The sequence below is a fragment of the Colias croceus genome, chromosome 18, assembly GCF_905220415.1.
Source record: "Colias croceus chromosome 18, ilColCroc2.1".
Classification (NCBI taxonomy): Eukaryota; Metazoa; Arthropoda; class Insecta; order Lepidoptera; family Pieridae; genus Colias; species Colias croceus.
Genome location: NC_059554.1, coordinates 7584836 through 7604671, shown reverse-complemented (window position 1 = coordinate 7604671; position 19836 = coordinate 7584836). Strand labels below are relative to the sequence as shown.

Here is a 19836-nt window from a genome sequence, read left to right as displayed (position 1 = left end):
ATTATGGCCTGTACCCTCATAGGAGGCCCGAGTCCCAGTAGTGGGAACGTATATGGGCTGATGATGATGATGATGATGATGCTGCTGTTGTAATGGCGCTCCAAAGTTGACTTTAATTAAATTTAATTAAGAAATATTTTAAGAATTACTTTTTCAAATTACCTTTCTCTTTGAATTTATATTTTAGGTTTTATGGCACTCAAATGCTTTATAAATAAAATATAAATTCAACAAAAAAGGTCGTGTTCCATCGTTACAATATTGTATTCACTGAAAAGTGCTTCATATTGGTTGAGATGGTTGTTAAATCATGTCAATAGATGGCGTGCGGTGTGTCCCTTAAGACACATAAAACTGAAGGAATAGAATAAATTCGATTGCTCCGGCGGGTCACGAGTGGCTGAGTTGGTCAAGCATCCGCCCCGGAATGGCGCGAAGGATGCGGGTTCGAGTCCCGCCTCGTGATCGAATTTTTTCTATTCTTTATAAATTTATACCTTTCTCTCATTCAAATTTATCTGTTTAATTTGCATCTGGATTTTTTCTTTCGTAGCCGTTTCATATTGATCAAAATTATTGCGTGCGTTATTAACATAATTTATTCAAAGCCTAGGCAAATGGCAAAAGTCAAAACGCTTGTCATCTATTCGTATAGAAATGGTCCGGTGTGAACAGAGTTCACTAAATTCTAGGACCTTTAAAACTACAAAATTTCATATCCAGCAGAAAATTAGTAAAATTGTTCAAAGGAATAAGGATTACTAAAAATAAAATTCAAAATTAACTGTCATTCCGGTACGTGAATTAAAAAACATATTCCAGGTTATAAATAAATAAAAAAATAGGTGATTTCGCGATTTATACTGAATCATAAAATCATTTAGGTGTGAAGTGATTTAAGAAACGTGTGCATATTATAAGGATGGGATGAGTTTATAAATCGTTATATCTTAGAAAATGGTAGGAAGCTACATCTTAGGAAAATAATGTATTGATTCTTTTGTATAGATAATTTTATGATCTACAATTTGGGTAAAAGTGGTTATATGATAAAACTTACCGTTTCGGTAAAAATCACGAAAAACCTATATTGACTTTTAGGAAAAAATTTTTTCGTAGTAACAGAAGGTCGGGAAATTTTAATATAATATTTTTGAAGTGAAACTTCTTTAGGCGCGTTGAGAGTAAAATTTCAAGGTCGCATCATAACAATACCGTAACGTCATGGAGTAATTCAACGATTTTGGTATCTTATAATCTTGCCAAAGAAGTGGGCTATTTAGCACCGAAATAATTTTTCAAATCGGACCAGTAGTTCCCGAGATTAGCGCGTTCAAACAAAAAAACATAGTATAGATTGTGTTTTTAATAATTTCACCAAATTTCGGCTGGATGGGAATTTTGGTCGTGGTCGTCGTTGTCCTTGGTAGTGTGACCGAAACATTAGCAAAACGTCATAAGCTTATATCAATTAGTATCAATAGTGGATTCTATTCTCTAGCGTTTCTGCCACTTGTCTAGAGGCCCAGAGATTAAAGTTTTGTCACAACGCCCTTGTATGCTATTCTGTAAACTTAGACTTGTTAGTAATTTTCATAAATCTCAAAATAATTCAAGTAAAAATATATTATATGACGTTAATAAATAAATAAATAATTCGAGTAAATGTCTGATAAGTTAATTATAATGGTATTCGAATCACTCGAATTATTCCATGTAATAACATAGATGTTTTGATTCGAATAAATCTGAAAATGATCTGACGTTCTGGCATTAAAAAGCTGTATTGCTTTTTAATAAAATATTTTGAGATTTATGTGAGAAAAATTGTCAGTCCTATATCTCCTCCAGGGGGGCCCCCTGACGATGGGGGGCCCTGGGCACTGGCCCCCTGTGCCCCTATGGTAAAGACGGCACTGAATGTACCACTGATGAGTAACAGGGTTACGCGTCTTCACGCATCGATGCACGCTACCCGATACAATTGAATAACTGTTTTTTGGTGAAATAAACAAAACAATTTAGTGGACAAAGAGACCGCCGATTGTGACGCGGTTTTGTTAGGTTAATTTGGGTTGACAAAGATCTTATTATAAATTATACATGGAAATGAGTAGAAATGGCGTGGATGTGAAATGAGAATGAATTGATGTGAATAAAATAAATGACAAAATATAATGAAAAATTCCTTAATTGCTTCAGAGAGAACATACTAGAATGAAACAGACAAGCCTTCATTATTTGTAAATAACATTAAATACAGTTAAAAGGTTAAACAAAGTACAAAAGGTAGGTATATAAAGATGACCTTTGTCTAAAAATAGCATTTCGAAGACAATTGGATGTAAGCGAAGGCAGCAACCCTTCTCCGATATCAGAAGGGGTACAATCGCCAACTAAATTGGATCTTATTAGAAAACAAATTAAAAGGCAAATTCAAGCATACCTTTTAAGACGATATTATGAAAATAATTGAGGCGGATAAAGTGGAATTTGAATTTTGGAGAATTCTTTCATCATTTATTTTAAACGTCCAATCTATAATAACTATGGGTATATTTGCTGAACAACCAAGCTAAATGGATAGGCTACTTGGTACATTATTCACATGTATCATATTGTTAACACCCAATAGAAATTTATAAAGGAAAACTGGAGCAGTATAACTTTCATGCCTCTATGTTCCTAAAGACCGGCAAGGCACCTATGACACTCTATATTGTAGATGCACAGTAGGATTGTGATAGCTTAATACTACCTATATGATTCACTAGTTGTAAGGCTTATCTTTAGCGATATATGTATATACGTTGCCATGGTAACAACTTCCACATTGACAGATACATAATTTTATTTATGTACAACGATAATACAATACACCAATACACATCCAACATCCCATCTTTGATAACGTCAATGCTCAGAATAACGGAATGTGGCTTTAATATTAATAATGCCTCCTTCCTGTTGTAATGTAGGTATGTATTAATTTATGAACAAAGCAACGACAAGGCTCTGCCAGTTGTGTAAGAGGTGATCTATGTATATCTCGTATAGTTTTGCATAATTATCGGTGTCTTATCTTGCATCTGAATTACTAACACCGCAAAGATAATTAATCGGTTGATTGAATAAATAACAACATTTTGTACTTAAGTGTATCCTTTGTTCTTTAATCATAATAAAGAGCTCTATATTATATTTAAAAGTTCAGCACCTTTTTTTGTGAACAAAATAATATGTTCCTTGTATCCTGATAAAGTTAATGTTTCATAAAATTTCAAAGACTCCTTTACGTTTGTACATATAATTACTCAGTTCTACAGGGCACACGTGTATTAAGTATTTGTTAAGGGCTATTTTTCATTCGGTCTAAAGGAATCGGAAGGTAGCTCTGGGAAATGCTTTTATACGAAGGAACAGTTACACGTGCCGTAATTCTAATTTTGTATCCAAGATAGAAAATTGTGTACACTGTATTTCAGAATTAATTCTCAGGAAACTGTTCGTAACAGTAAAGGATTAGTTGTGTAGTATGCGAATTGAATTTTATTATCTATAAAATAAATTTGATCATAAATAGTATGGTAAATCTATTCTTACATGAAGTGATTATAGCTGTTGGAAATTAAAAGATGTCTAGTGGAACAGACTTCTCATTATACCAACCAGCTTCCAGTCAGATAAAACGGTGCAAAAAAATAATTGAAGCGGCACGTTTTAATGCTGTTTTTAACAACCACACGTGAGCGAATATACGCCCGAATCGATAAATCTATTAAAAACAGGAATAAAGCGCCTAAATCTGACAGATAAAATTGCTTTTACCGTGCACCGACTACGTGTTGAAGATTCTTAACGACGGGAAATTCAAAAGGATTTAACTTCGTAGGTAAGCCGCTTACCAGCTGCCTTTCCATTACTTTCCTATTAAAGAAAATAGAATGAAGTATTCAATGTTTATGTATTATCTTAACTTGGCGTAATAATAATATAAATGCTATTTTACTTTTCTCTAATGATACCTACTGCTTTCCGAATCGGTGGTAAATGTTAAAAATGTGTAATGACTTTTCAAAAGTGCTTCTAAAAGAAGTCTAATTGACTAAATAAATGTATGAGTTTGAGTTTGATAAAAATTATCTATAAATATTTATTAAATAAACTTTTAAAAATCACACCTACATTTTGTTGGTATATTTACATGTGTTGCGTGTATGTACTGTGATTTTATTTTTTGTAAGCACAGACGCTGACCTTATTTGCCGAAGAGCTTTGTGTCTGGGGATAATATATGTAAAGTAAACAAACATTTTGGCTATTTGCCTTACACAGTCATATTCTCTTATTTATAATTTCGTTTTTGTTATTTAATTTTTATATTGTATATATTTATAGTATCAAAAGGACTAAATAAAAATCTGTCTCACTTACTACCCTTGTACATTTAACAAATTACAGTTTTACACCGATCTTTCCGGAATAACAAGGATATTCAACTTCTTGTGAAGCTAGCAGGAACTCGGTTTGTTATCCGTGCCACGGATAATATAATAATACTACACTAGTATTCGTGTTCAACTTGAAATTTCAGTTGTTATGATGCAAGTTTAGCCCCTTTGTTATGCCGTGTCTCTGGATTAGAGTGTAAAAGTGGTAAAACTCAACAAATTCACGTATTTTTGTAGCTAGTATAGTACCAAAGCAGAATTAAACATTGTCTGCATGTCAAAACAGAATGAAAGACAACACAACAACAAACACAACCGTAAACCAAAATTTAGATGCTCTACAAAATTAACGCTATCAGATAATGCTCAATGTACCTACAGACACTCTTAAAAACAGTGACCTACTAAGTTGTACAAAAATCTGTATATGAAATAAACAGTTGTATTTAGGAGATATCTCAGAGCAGAAGCGGCCATTAAGAACCGAATACAAATGAGGCTTAATATTGAACGAGGTCTACGTAAAGTGCATCATAACAGTACGGGACACAAGGAAATGAGGTCGATGTATAAATTTTTACTGCGAGCACCGTAGCGACGGCCCCTTGGGGAATTATACAAGTACTAGAAGATAGTTTTGCAAAAGTATATTGCATTTTACATGGCTCTTTGCATGTTACTATACAAATTATAAGAACTGCTTCTGAAGTGGGCTGAAATAGTCACTCACTTAAAAAAAGAATCTGTAGAATCGTTCAAGTAATGAAGCTGTACGGAAATAGAAGAGATCGTTATAGTATTAGTGTGCAAAATTAACGTTTAACCAGTCTGAATTCTGAAAGTGATTCTGAAGAGATCCTATAAATGATCGTAAAAGTGTTTCGCACAAACTTTCTTCGAAGAAAAGTAATGAAACACAACTTACGTCTTTCCTAAACTTTATTGACCTCATATTTGCAATGTACAACACATAAAGCAGATGTAGCTATAAACGATTAGCCGTAAAAAGTAGGAACATATTCGTTTATGCAAATCCGCTTTCCATTACTCGACAGTGACTGCGAGTGGACAAAGAAATCCTTGGATGTCGGCCAGCGAATACATTATACGTATAAACCCTAAATGTGTTGTAATATTTACATATCGAACCCGGTTCGGGACGAAAGGACCATTTTATCGCTAGAGACAACGAGTCTGTTTAGAATATATTTCAGTAATTTAAAGTGCTTAAAATTTATAAACTGAATTCGGTCAATATTTTTCTTTTAATACACATTCAAAAGACTACGTCTTGGGTCATAATTTTATATTTTATATGTAGTCTTACGTAGAGTAATGATGTAGTCCACGTTTTAAAATGATAACCTATTTCTATAACTCCTAATCCGAGGTTATACGAGAGATTTATTTTTCTTATAATCTTATAATATTAATAAATTCAGTCCAATACCTCATGATCGATGCAGTTATAAATATAAACTTAAACAACTAGCTGCTCCGCGCGGTTTCACCCCCGTGGCTTCACTCCTGTTGGTCGTAGCGTGATGATATATTATAGCCTATGCCCTATAACCTTCCTCGATAAATGGGCTATCTAACACCGAAAGAATTTTTCAAATCGGACCAGTAGTTCCCGAGATTAGCGCGTTCAAACAAACAAACAAACTCTTCAGCTTTATAATATTAGTACGCAGATTTCGATATTGCGTGTAGACTTTACCGCCTTGAATATAATATAAATCGGTTTCTTTATGCTATGTTTTGTTTACAATAAGATTTATTTGCATAATTTGAACACGAATTACCTACGACGCAATAGCCAATGTTTGAATTATTTTACCAACTTTAGACTCGGTCTCTCGAGTGGGTTTTATCATGAGTTTATAATATATTTTTCAATCGAAATTTCACCCAATATTTTTTGAGCAGCTTTTGCGGAAGTATTAGTTTATATATACTTTTTATATTTTAATGAAAGTTTAATAATAGCTAAAAGTTTATTTTTTTAATAATATATTTTAATGCATGATACAAATTTTACTACGCACATATAGCGAAAGTATAATAAGACTACAGTGTTGCTCGGATTTCATTATTTTTATTCAATATCTGCTAATCAGTAATCCTATGTAGGTTACATTAATCTGATAACATGCAAAGTGAATGCCGGGTCAGTGGGCCAGAAGCGAGTGAAACCAGATCGAAACACTAACTTACACAAGTTTCTATTGGAAATATCACTCAAGCGACGTATTTGCAGCTTTCATTTGATTATTTTGGAATAGAATAAGAGACAAATTTACATGTAAATGTAATTCATTATATGCAAATTGGGTAGCTAAAAAGAGGATAATCTTGTTTAGAAATATGTATAAGTATCTACGACGAAACTCGAAAGTAGAGAGATCGTGCCATTTATTATTATTGAATAATTTAGTTGTGACAATTCAGTAATGTCTGCTACTTCTTTTACGTTTGGGATAACGAATTTACATAAAAAGTCGTCGGCGGAAATTCATTTATCAATTTAGACTGCTACAAAGGAACATTTATGTCAAACTGAATACAGATCGTTCAAGAGTACAAAAATAATTTTCGTAAAAATATTGTTAAAATAAACCTGGTAAAATGAAATATAATAATTCTTCATAATATTATGACATTTCATGAATGGTATAGCTTCGCGCGGTTTCACTCCCGTGGCTCCTCTCCTATTGGTCGTAGCGTGATGATATATAGCCTATAGCCTTCCTCGATAAATGAGCTACATATCTAAAACCGAAAGAATTTTTCAAATCGAACCAGTAGTTCCCGAGTTTAGCGCGTTGAAAAAAATAAACTAACTCTTCAGCTTTATAATATTAGGTGATATTAGTATCTATAGATTGTAATTTCTGTGGCAAAGCAAGCATTAATAAGCACTTATAAATACTAGATTACTTAATACATAGTCGATTCATATGCTTAATATCTTAATAAATTGTAGATTATATCATAGACATATTATTCGCATGCACCAGCTGGTTACAACTTACAAAACACGTTGATGTAAGTGAAAATATTTTTCACACTCGTACAAGTTCGGTTATTCAAGCGGCAAATGAACTAGCTTCCATTGGACCAAAAAAAGTTGTGATGTATTGAAAATGTTTATTTCAAACGATTTTTAGGCTCTCTATATGTATTGCGCCCATTCATCATAAAATATTGGAATATTGCTTTCGTTTTATGATAGGTTTTGTAAATACAGCACAATCTCTCTTGATATATTGTCTTCCTATTCGTATTCGCTGCTAGTATTTCTGTGTATCATTTAAATAAATTTTTCCACATGTTCTATAACTACCTAATGTGAATGTTCATTCGAACGTTTCAGATTAAAGAAGTACAATATTATCGAAGCAATGAAATTGACGGCTTGATTACATTTGGAATTTTTCTGAATCTTACCATGTTCAAGGCTTTTGATGGAACTTGGAAGGTATACACTAAAGTTACGCTTTGTAGATTTTCCACGCGTATTGAATACAACGTAAAATCAATTTCCTTATGATTTCCTTACAACTTCCTCTACGCTTCCTTCCTTATCGAATCCTGTGGCGCTTTCATAGCCGATAAATAAAATATTGCGTTGTAAAAAAAATGATTGTTCAACAGGAATAGAAAAAATATCAACCATTTGTATCGTTTATCTTTTTATTTCGATTAAGATAGATATACCGAAACATAAATACTAGGTATATCTACTACGAAAACCATTACTTAATGTAGATGACTATAATTATTCAAAATAGGTAAACATTGATTTACTCCAATTATGACAAAAAGATACTCATATCCCACAAATTATTCTCGCACATAACTAGATCACATTAACCGAAAAAACGCAAATTGCCCGTTGTCACAACCATCCACTATTAACCAGACGAGGTCCGAATTACCCGCGCCGTTGACTCCAACCGCAGTAATTCACCTTGATTAATATACATATTTAAACAAACAATGCTAAATGCCCGCACAAAGAATCGTTGACATCACACCTAATGAATTTTTACTGCTGTGCCGTGATGAAAAAAGCCCTCGGTGCACATTCACGGTTGTTTATTAGTAATGTTTTCGCTTCGTGGAAATTGGTTTGAAGTTTCGGCTGTTTTTTTTTAATATTATGGAAATTTTCCCATTGAACGCAGCTGTTGGCTGCGGATAAGGGCTTTGGCAGGAGATAAATAAAAGTTATTTGAGGTCAGTTGATGGTGAATAAAAATTTTAGGTCTTTGTTGATCTTAGGTTTATTTAGCTTACGTGTGTGATAATTAAAATTATAACGGCTGATTAATGATACCATTTTTTAGCACACGAGATTATTCGTAAGTAATAAATTTGAGTTGGGAATTTGTTCTTGAGACACATTCATAAAGATAATGTCTATTTTTTTAACTTCTATTAAAATCAATACATATAGATAAACAGTATTAATAAAGCATAATAACACTATATTCTGTAGCTAGGTTAACGTAGCTACTATGTTTATTTAATCTGGGATTTATGCATGTTAGCTTTCTGACTAGGTATCTAGTCATAATTCTGAGAAATTGCAAGCTTCGTAGCCGATAACGAGGATTTTCCAGGACTTATGAATTCATATCATTGGTATAGTATACCTAGTATAATCAATCTAATCTAATATATAAATATATATTAGATTAAAAATATTATTTCACACATATTAGTTCCCTAATCCAGATAGAACGACAATATAATGAATAAGAGATTTATTTTAATAAGTGCTATATATGTTTCTAATTTAGATTCAGAAATATCAAATGTTTATTTAGTTTTTATTACAGTTGTTGTTTACGAATAGTTTATAAGAATACTAATTAGATAAAAATCGTACGTATCTCAAGAACATTAATACGACAGTCAACAATCAAATTTAATAAAAATTCCACAGTTACAGCCAAAACAAAAGTTAAAACATCATTTTTCCCACAGGAGGCATGATATATTAAGACATCACAAAAATCCCATGAACCTACTTAGCATTCATAATCCGAATGATTAAGGTAATGGTTCGAAAAAGGCTGATCATATTTCAACTTTCCTCATTACAACTTTCTAAACCCGAAAATTATTTGTAGCACGACCTTCGCTGAAGGCTTTATGCGTCTTCCACACGCGATCTAAATGCTCACAAAATTAACCAGCGTAATTTATTCTGATTTATCGTTTAATTCATTTATTTACTTTGAAAGTGAACAAGCGTTGAAACTAATCACGTTATCTTTGTCGGTATATCTAGACGTCAAACTTTTACTTTGTCGCCGTTCGTGTAAATTGAAGAGAAATGAGATGACACGTTTATATGTTTGTTTATTTGTCATATATGCGTGAAGTGCGAGGGAAAGTATTTTATAATAGTGCAAAACATTATTTGAGATTAAATACAAAATATATAGATCTACTATATTTTTTGTATTAAATAGATGTGTGAATAAGGTTTTGTGTAAATAACAACATTGAGAAATATCAATAGGTATCAAAAAAGACGGAACAAAAGTCGAGTCAGCTTGTATGTTATAAAATTGGCACAGTTAAGCTTGAGTCGTTACATAGAATTAATGTAAAAACTGTGTAGTAACATCGATTACTCTATGCTTGGTATTCTTTGTCATCCTTCCATTGTTACGTAAATTTTACTTATCTCTGTATAATAAAAAATAATCATACAAATACTGTGTGTGTATATGTATATAACTATATAGACTGCTAATAAACAACTAAAAAAATTCACACTTCAAAATTCAATTATAGGTTATAAAAATTCTTTATTGTTCGGTGCAATCTCAACGTCTTCACAATTCATTTATTTTTATTGCAATTCGATAAAATATAGGTAACTGAAATGCGCCAAAATGCCCTTACAAATTATTTAAATAGGTAGCATTAAAACAAGATTTTATTCATTTTGTCAATAAATTATTATTAACTCCGATAGCCATACTTGGCAACTTCAATCAGATTAAAGAAACTGCGTAGGAATAATCTCAATTATATGCTGTTTCCTTCCTAATCCCATCACCTAACTAATGTATTGTCATCAACAGCACAATGCTAGTCAATGACCGAGCTTAACATAATGTACTAAACACAATAGAATGGTAGTAATACTATGTGACAATAAGTATATAGCTTCTCACAGTATTGAATATATTTCTTTAAATCTATAAATCTTAATATATATAAATCTCGTGTCACAATGTTTGTCCTCAATGGACTCCCAAACCACTTAACCGATTATAATAAAATTCGCACACCACGTGCAGTTTGATCCAACTTGAGAGATAGGATGGTTTAAATCTCAAATCGTTTTAGAGAAAGCGGGCGAAGCCGCGGGCGGTACCTAAGCTAGTTATAATATAAAAATGAATCCCAAAATGTGTTGGTAAGCGCATAACTTTAGAACAGCTGAACCGATTTCTTTAATTCTTTTTTATTATATTCCTTGAAGTATGAGGATGGTTCTTATGTAAAGAAAACGTGAATATGTACCACGGGCGAAGCCGGGGCGGACCGCTAGTATACTTATGTTAATGTATTTGCACTTTCCAATTGCGTATGAGAAACGTTTCTTTCTCCATGAATTTTAATGATTGTGATACCGTTTTATTTATTAACTCATTCTAGAGGGCAGTTGTGCCTCAATAATTAAGGTTTATATGAATTACCTATACCTATACCTAAAATTTAAAATTGGAACAAATATTAGTTGATAAAATAAATACTACCATAAACAATATTCTAAATCTATACTAAATAGATTCAATGAACTGTCCAGAAGGGTTTAAACATATCCAATTGAACAGAAAATCAAAATCATTATATTCGTGGGGAGAGATTTAATCCCAAGTAACACGATCAATAGCAGTTAGTTAATTACAAGTAGAAGCTGTACAGATAGCAGGAGACTATAATTGTTGAGATGATTTGTGAAGCACTTAGGTCTTAGCGCGGGATAACGTTATTTATCAAGCCCCGATGAGACAATAAGACGGTTTCCTAATTTCACGCTTTTGTTCGTACTCGGTTTCGTAATTTGTTATTTGCTTCTCGTATTTATTATTTCTTACAACTCTAATAAGAATTATTACTTTTTTGTGTTTTCGAAATATATTTTTAATTATAGGTATAAATAGGTAAAAATTGTCTGGTTGAACATTACTGAATAGCCTGACACATCTTTTTTATTTTACTGAAAAATTATAACGTTTATTTCATACAAGGAACGAAGATACATAACTTATGAATGAGACGGCTGAAAACATATTTGATATTTTAATACTTACGACTACAAACAGATACATTAGTTACTAGGTTTCCGTCATAGAAAAACCCGCATAGTTCCCGTTCCCGTGGGATTTCCGGATTGCGTCATTATCCCGGGACAAAACATCCCTATGTACTTTCTCGGGTATCAAAATATCTCCACACCAAATTTCATGAAAATTGGTTCAGTAGTTTAGGCGTGATTGAGTAACAGACAGACAGACAGAGTTACTTTCGCACTTATAATATTAGTAAATATGGATTACACATCGAAAAATTCAATGGAAATCATCCCAAACAGAAAAACGTTGGTAAATAAAGTTAGCTCTATTTAGGAAAGCAAACAAACAGATAGAGTTACTTGCGGATTATTATATAATTGGTAGGTACACTATATTCCCATGTAATCTATACTTTCACAAATGACTCATAATCATATCTCATGCTTATTATATTTCGCAAATAAATTCAATCAATACCGGTCGAAGACAATAGATACTGTTTTCAAAGGAATTTCTTCATTCATTGTTGTAATGGAATTCCTTTCCTGTATCGTATTATTTCGTAATAAATAACATAAGAATAGAAAAATTACCCGAACTTGGGTCTTGGCTTTTGTATCAGCTTTTATTTTATTATGAAAATAATTAATATAAACAATTTTTAAAGATTTGTTTTGATTTGTAAATAAATTTTAACGTATAAATTAGGTAGGTACTACATAAAATAATGTGTGCAATTAAAACTGAATTTTGCATATCGAATATACATTGAATTATTTTAAAATATAAGATTACTGTCTACAAATATGAAGCAGCCAATTATCATAATCAGCCCTTTCACTAATATCCTAGCCAATTAATTAGTCGGCGCACTTTAATTAAAGTCCAGAATGAGTGGTCGAGGATGAGAGTAAGAGATAGAAGCGATATAGAGTACTTTCCCTAACGTTGACAGCTGAAAAGATATCTCGGCTATATAATTCCTATCAGAACACTTTAATATTCGTATTAATTATCGGGGTTTATAAGTAAGCGGCGCTTGTGGAACAAGGGGCAATCAATTCTCCGAACTCTCAAAGTTATTCAATACGAAATAACTGGGATCGTTTGAAATTATTATTGGTTCGGAATATCGCTATTACAGAGAGTTATGGCATTTACATCACTAAAGTTTTTTGCGCGCAAAAACCTCAAATCGGACAGGAACTTTGCTTCATTTATATTTGATTTAAAATTCAAGTAGCAAGCATTTTTATGAGACGATTAAGTATTGAGTGTTGTTAAATTAATCCGTATCTAAAAATATAATCTAATCTCAGAAGTTTACTGTACAAAGCGTATTAACTGAGAACCCTTTAAAATCGCCTTTCCAAGCCCTTTATTTACATGCTGAAAAGGTGTAATAATGTTAAATAAAAATCCGTGTTATATTCAGAATCCGTCTTAACGACATCTCAGATGCGAAGTGCCTCGCGTAGGAAAGAAAGGCGCCTCCGTGAAACAAGAAGTATTTCAACAACTATACAACTAACAATTCAGTGCTATTGTCTGTCAGATTGTAGAGGCTAAAAGAATAGACAAAGATTCAAGCGGCTATGTAAACGAAAATATACTCAAGAGCGCCTTTGTTTCATTGTCACACTTTTTTAATAAACTCTCCGCTGAAAACTAACGTGCATACGCACTGTTTGCACGTTAGTTTTAGCGTCAATTAACTTTTTGTTTGAATGTCTTGTACTTTTAAATACGAGAATACTAATAGACATTAGTCTTGATATAACAGAACAAGGATGTAGAGCCTACAGAAAACCCAACCATCATTTTTATTGATCCTGGCTTTGGTTGCGTAGGTGTTTTTATAAAAGATATTTAAAGGTAAACAAAACACGTACTATAGAATCTTAAAAAAATATTGCTTTATCTAATGTCTTTAACCTGCCATGAACTCTATGTCATAAATCTAATTCGAATTGATATTTTCTTCAAGAGGTAGGTTTGCCCGTAACGACAAAGACCAAGATAGTTTATTCAAGATAACAAATTGTTGGAGATGAGTTATATCCATCCACGCAAATAGAAGCTGTTTATTTCGATGCTTAGAAGTTAGAATCAAATAATTCAGATATTATTCGGACGTTTGACAAGAGTTAGTTTCGTCTCTATTTATAAAAATGGTAATCTATACTAATATTATAAATCTGAAGAGTTTGTTTGTTTGTTTGTTTGAACGCGCTAATTTCGGGAACTACTGGTCCAATTAAAAAAAAATATTTCGGTGTTAGATAGCCCATTTATCGAGGAAGGTTATAGGCTATATATCATCGCGCTACGACCAGCAGGGGTGGAGCCACGGGGGTGAAACCGCGCGGAGCAGCTAGTCTTGAATATTAATTAAAAAACACAATTGTGGCATATAGTCTTTATATTTATTCCATACGTAAATAATTATATCTAACAATGAAACTCTTTAGTTCTATAGTATTTTACATGCAAGTATAATGTATGTGTGCAAATATTTATATTTCTCACACCCTTATTACCTGACATACATAAAGCTTATGTGCTCAAATACTTAAGTACCCGGATGTATTACAAGACATCTTTTGAGTAATGCGTGACGTCACTGAAAAATATTGTGAAGATTACCAAACGATATAACGTCATGCCTTTAAGATGGAGCCGGCATCCATATTTCATGATATTTATCGATTACTATTATTAATTATATTCTATAAATATGAACATGATATTAGTGCAGTTTTGAAAACATTAAGAACAGTAAAAATAGCGTAATAGTGTTCCAAAATACAATTTCAAATACTTTATTTTATTTAACTACTAACATGAAACTCTAATCAATGTTTTGTACTTATTTGTGAGACAAAATATTAAATCATGATTCTAAAGTCTCAGTTCAATTTAATATTCTTTTAGCTGACCAAACAAGAGTAATTTGAGGATTTTTATAATAGAAAACTTGGGTAAAAATTGGCCGTTTTAATTTTTTTATTTACTTAGCGGTTTGAAAAAACCTCGATTGCGGCCTCGGACTTAATTGAAACAATTTTGTATATACCGCCTTTATTACGGCTCTCACTTTTTAGCACAAGATTAGATAAGAAATTAATTAGGTTACATTAATTCCGTTTTTAAAAAGAGTTTGCTTATAATCTTAAAAAGAGTATTAATTGCTTGTTTTGAAGTGTTTGGCGTTTATAGGCTGTGCTGCGGTTTAGTTATCTATGCTAGCTTAGCTTTTCGATGTTGAATAATTTGGAGATTTGCAGAAATAACAAGTGATAACTGCGTTAAAAACAACCGACTTCAAACTGGCACTTGCAAAATTTACAAATACCTACAGACAAAAATGCTCATAAAATAAAAACTACTGGGCCTATCCGAATAAAATTTTTATGGGACCAATTCGACACCATCCCGCATCGAACAAAAAAAGAATCACGTAAATCGGTTCAGAAACCTCGGAGTAATCGGTGTACATACATAAAAAAAAAAATATATATACCGGCCGAATTGATAACCTCCTCCTTTTTTTTGAAGTCGGTTAAAAACAGTAGCTTTATTAAATTTAGAACTGTGAACATAATTAATAAGAAAGTGTACAAGTATTATTTTATTTACTATTCACTGAGTTATGAGTATACAAACATACGTACAGAGGGTTACCATAAAAATGTCATTATCGTTACGCTCCAATGTATTATTACAATTTAAGTCTTTTAAGACTGATTTTTTCAATCGTTGGTTAAAATTTATTCATCGAATAACGTATTAAACTACCATTTCAAAAATGTATTCTAATTGTCCGTATTTGACAGATTACATTTACAGGTGACATTTTAAAATGTTCGTGTAATACTTTATTGGACGGATAAATTTTAACCAAGGGTTGAAAAATCGGCCCTGGCAAAGCACACATACTATAAATTGAGCTAGATTCAAAACACAATTACTTGTGTAACTACGAAGCAGTTAATTATTATCTTTCCTCTTTTGAATATTTACCAAGATTAAGATATTGAAATCTCAAAGCTGAGCGTTATATAAAGAGCTGAAAGCTTTATAATTAATATTCTGTCGCCCCAAATTTAACGAAAACGTTGTAATTATTACAGCTCACAATACCTAAATTCTTCGACCTTTAATAATGATTAATTATTATGAAGACAGGTAACTATTACTTAATGTATTCTGTTAAATTTGAACTTCGGTATATTGTATATTAGCTTTTGACCGCTTTGTCTAAAACCTAATAAATTAATAATATTAAAACTTTCCTGTTGAGTCTATCTATTAAAAAAAAACCGCATCGGAATCCGTTGCGACGTAGTTTTAAAGCATACATATTACATAGACACATAGGGACAGAGAAAGCGACTTTCTTTTATACCTAGTACCTACTATGTTTATAACTACAAATTAACTTATATATCATATTTCAAAAATTATCAAAAGTATATACTTTTGTACTCACAGTGTCAGTTTGAATTGTTTATACTTTATATGATTCACATTTTGAATACTTACATTGACTTTGAATATTTATATTAACTATGAAGCTCTACATTTTCAATTTTGATTCACAAAAAATCCTTGTAACAAACAGTAACACGGGAAATTACTTATATAGGTAGAACAAATAGTTAGCAGAACAAAAGCAGTTACGGTTAAAAGTTTCCGGCATGCGAATAAGAAATTAAGCGAAGTTCGGTATAATTATTTTATTTTCACTTTATACTTGACCTTCGTAAATAACACGCTATTTCAATGAAAGCGCCTAAAAGCGCAGTTTAATTCTTACATTCCTAGAAATAATTTAAGTACCCAGGAAAATGTTTAACCTATACCTAACATGCGTCATGAGCCTGGAAACGGGGCCAAGTGCGAGTCGGACACACGTGTGAAAAGTTCCGTATCTTGGGGACAATAATTAATAATTAAATTGAAACAATTTCAAAGAGAGTAATTTATATTTTTTAAACTTTTATTTTTTTCTAGTAGGTATTTTTCGGAATCTATTCGAAGAACAAGAACCTTATACGTTTACATAAGTACTATAAGTACTTAATTTAAAAAAAACCTACTGCTACTAGTAAGCTCTAGCTTCATAATATGTCAGGAGCTCTACATCAATGGCTTACCTACTTTCTGTAACTAGGTATCTTTTTTTACACATAAATAATGTTCATAAGGTAATGAAACAATTTTTTAACTTTTCACATACATATTATAATATTAATAACATACTTATCGTAAGTTAAAAAGAGTAGAGCTTTGTGCATAAGCACATCCTAGAGATAATATTTATAATACGTCAAAAGTTGAAAACAACAATGTTATAAAATAAAAACATGGAAAAATATCAAAATTATGTAAATAACTTCAAGTTGAATCAAAATTTGCACCGTATTATTCAACCCGTCGAGTAAATTTGCTATAAAAATCGTAATAAATCATACTTTCACATTTCGCGGCGCGGCCGCGGCGTCTGTTAACTCAGAACTATTTATTTTTTTAAATCCACCGAATATACAACAAAAAAAGTTAATTCAAAATTCGAACCTCTCAAAAAACGCGTATCGCTCCAGATTTGCAAGATCCTGAACACAGTCACAACACAACACAAAACACTCGCGATGGATTTCGCGCCGATTTCTATACACCACGGTACGTATAACGCGCTAGAAAGTCGAACCAACACTGGTCGGGTTCGCCGGCTACCTCGCTACTTGCTAGTCCGCATCGCGCTTACTTCGAAACAAGGCCACGCAAAACACTGCTCCCATTTTCCACCAGTTGAAAGTGCTCATATCCGTGATCGAAGTGAGCAGGTGTGGGAGAAAGCACCAAAAAAGTGATCCCTGACTCACTCTAACGATTATCTGTATTTTTTATATTCTGTGCGAAAGTGACCGGACCGGTTCCCGCCGAATGATCGAAAAGGTTATGATGACATAAACAAACGGATTGTGGATTTCGATTCAAGCGCAGATTTGGATGCTGCTAACCTCGTTAAGGATTTTAATGCATGTTGATGAAAGTATGTGTGTTATCGCTTCAATTAACACGAATTTCAGGCGACTTTCACTTGGAGTGAAATAATGAATCGTTCCAGCTCCGACCTGGCTGACCCGGGATAAAAACTTAATACTTATAGAATAGCCTATACACTTCTTCAAACCTAAATCGTTCTGTGTTTCGCGACAGTGAAATTTTTCAAATATTTCATAATGAACTTTCAACCTTATATACCTAAATAAAAGCTCTTATAATTATAATAAAAATAACCAGTTGTTCATAAGTGATCCTTTACAATAAATATATCAATGTACCAAGAATGGTAGAGAAGGCAGACAGAACTAGGTATATTGCGTGAAAGCCGTCATGTTTCTATGAAACGAAAATGCGTAGGAATAAATACACGATTTTCCAATTCCGAATATATTTCCTCGCTTTAGCATTATACAGATTATTTGTTTCTAGTAAGAAGCTTATAATATCAACACGCCTACTAATAGAATGGAATAAAATATAAAACGTATTGATAATATTTGTTAAGGCAGTATAGGTATTTATATATCGATTTAATTTAACTTCTGCTTATTCATAGTCTACTATATTTGTCTATTTATCTATTCTATAATAACATTATAAAGCTCAAGAGTTTGTTTGTTTGAATGTGCTAATCTCTGGCAATACTGGGCTGATTTAAAAATAGTTAGATAGCCCATTTAACGAGGAAGTCATCACGCTAAGACCAACATGAGCGGAGCCACGCGGGTGATACCGCGGGGCGCAGCAAGTTATTTTATACTTACAGCTTTCACCTCCGACTGGTTAAATTAAAACAAAAATATCTCAATTAGGTATCTTAATCACACCGGACACTAATCCAACAAAGCAAAAATCAATCAAATCCCTTGAGCCGCGCTTGAGTTACCTTAATAAGTAGTGGAACTACCACAACTCTATGTAGAGTTAGTTATAGGTTAATTAATAAGATCATATTAAATATTATACGCAATTTTTATAAAAAAAATACTGTCTGATACACATAACTATACTACCAGACAATCGAAAAAAATTATACAAAGTGTATTGGGTCATCTTTTATTTTTCATAATTTCATCTTTGGAAGAATTATTTTCGTCTGAATAGAGTATCTTTTATAAAGTATTTTTCAGTACCTTTTCACCAAGAAAAACAAAACTGTCCAAGGATTGTTTCCAGAAATGAAAAAGCTAACCACATAATGAGAGTGTGGTAATATTAATTCAGAGTGCATACCAGGGTTTTGTCAAAGCACGTCAGCCACGCTTTTACAAATGAGTCAAAGAAACTCGTGCCGTTCTCATAAAAATTCATAAAGGACTCAAAAGTATGGAATTAGCAAAACGACATTACGTTTTAAGTTCGGAAATGTAGAATGTTTTTTAATAGGCATTGATGGAGTTATTTATGATAATAATTAATTAGTCATTTATACATTTAAAATTATCATTTATCTAACTTCCTTAGCCTAATAGAAATTAAATTAGATTAGGAATAAGTACCCTAAAGTACAAAGGATATAGCTCAAATAATTGGTAGAGTTTTAAACATATCTAAATGTTAAATAACCAATAAATTTCATGGTGCGTTTACATATTCGTGTTCTTTATTTCCTTCGATTCTCAACGATATATTCTTCATAACTTTCGTATACGACTACGAGTGTCGATGGTGTCGATGCGATTTGTCGCTTACCCGTGGTTAGGTCCGCAAACACCAAGAATCTGCAGGCGAATAGCGAGTTCACTGTTGTTTACATATGCGTGTTCGTTATCGCCTCGCTATTCGCACGAATGCGGAATGTCTAATATAAATGCACCATTAGACATATTCTACTGTTCCCTTGCATGCAAAGCGATTAATCTTAATTATATTAAGATAGTATACATCCGCTACTGTTACGCACGGTGTTCATTTTATCTGTAATCACTGACCTAATTTACGAACAAAACTTTAACTTAATTAGAGCGACTAAATTTTCAAAGCTC

At 32.3% G+C, this 19836-nt stretch overlaps 1 protein-coding gene across 3 annotated transcripts in view; it reads right to left on the bottom strand.

The window, feature by feature from the left end:
• Nucleotides 1-17511, bottom strand: part of LOC123699998 (neurogenic locus notch homolog protein 3) — a 66016-nt gene extending 48505 nt beyond the window's left edge. For all 3 annotated transcript variants that reach the window (XR_006752583.1, XM_045647077.1, XM_045647078.1), the window contains exon 1: nucleotides 17360-17511. The gene's annotated coding sequence lies outside the window, so the exon portion shown is untranslated. The remainder of the gene's footprint in view (nucleotides 1-17359) is intronic.
• Nucleotides 17512-19836: the final 2325 nt, after the last annotated feature.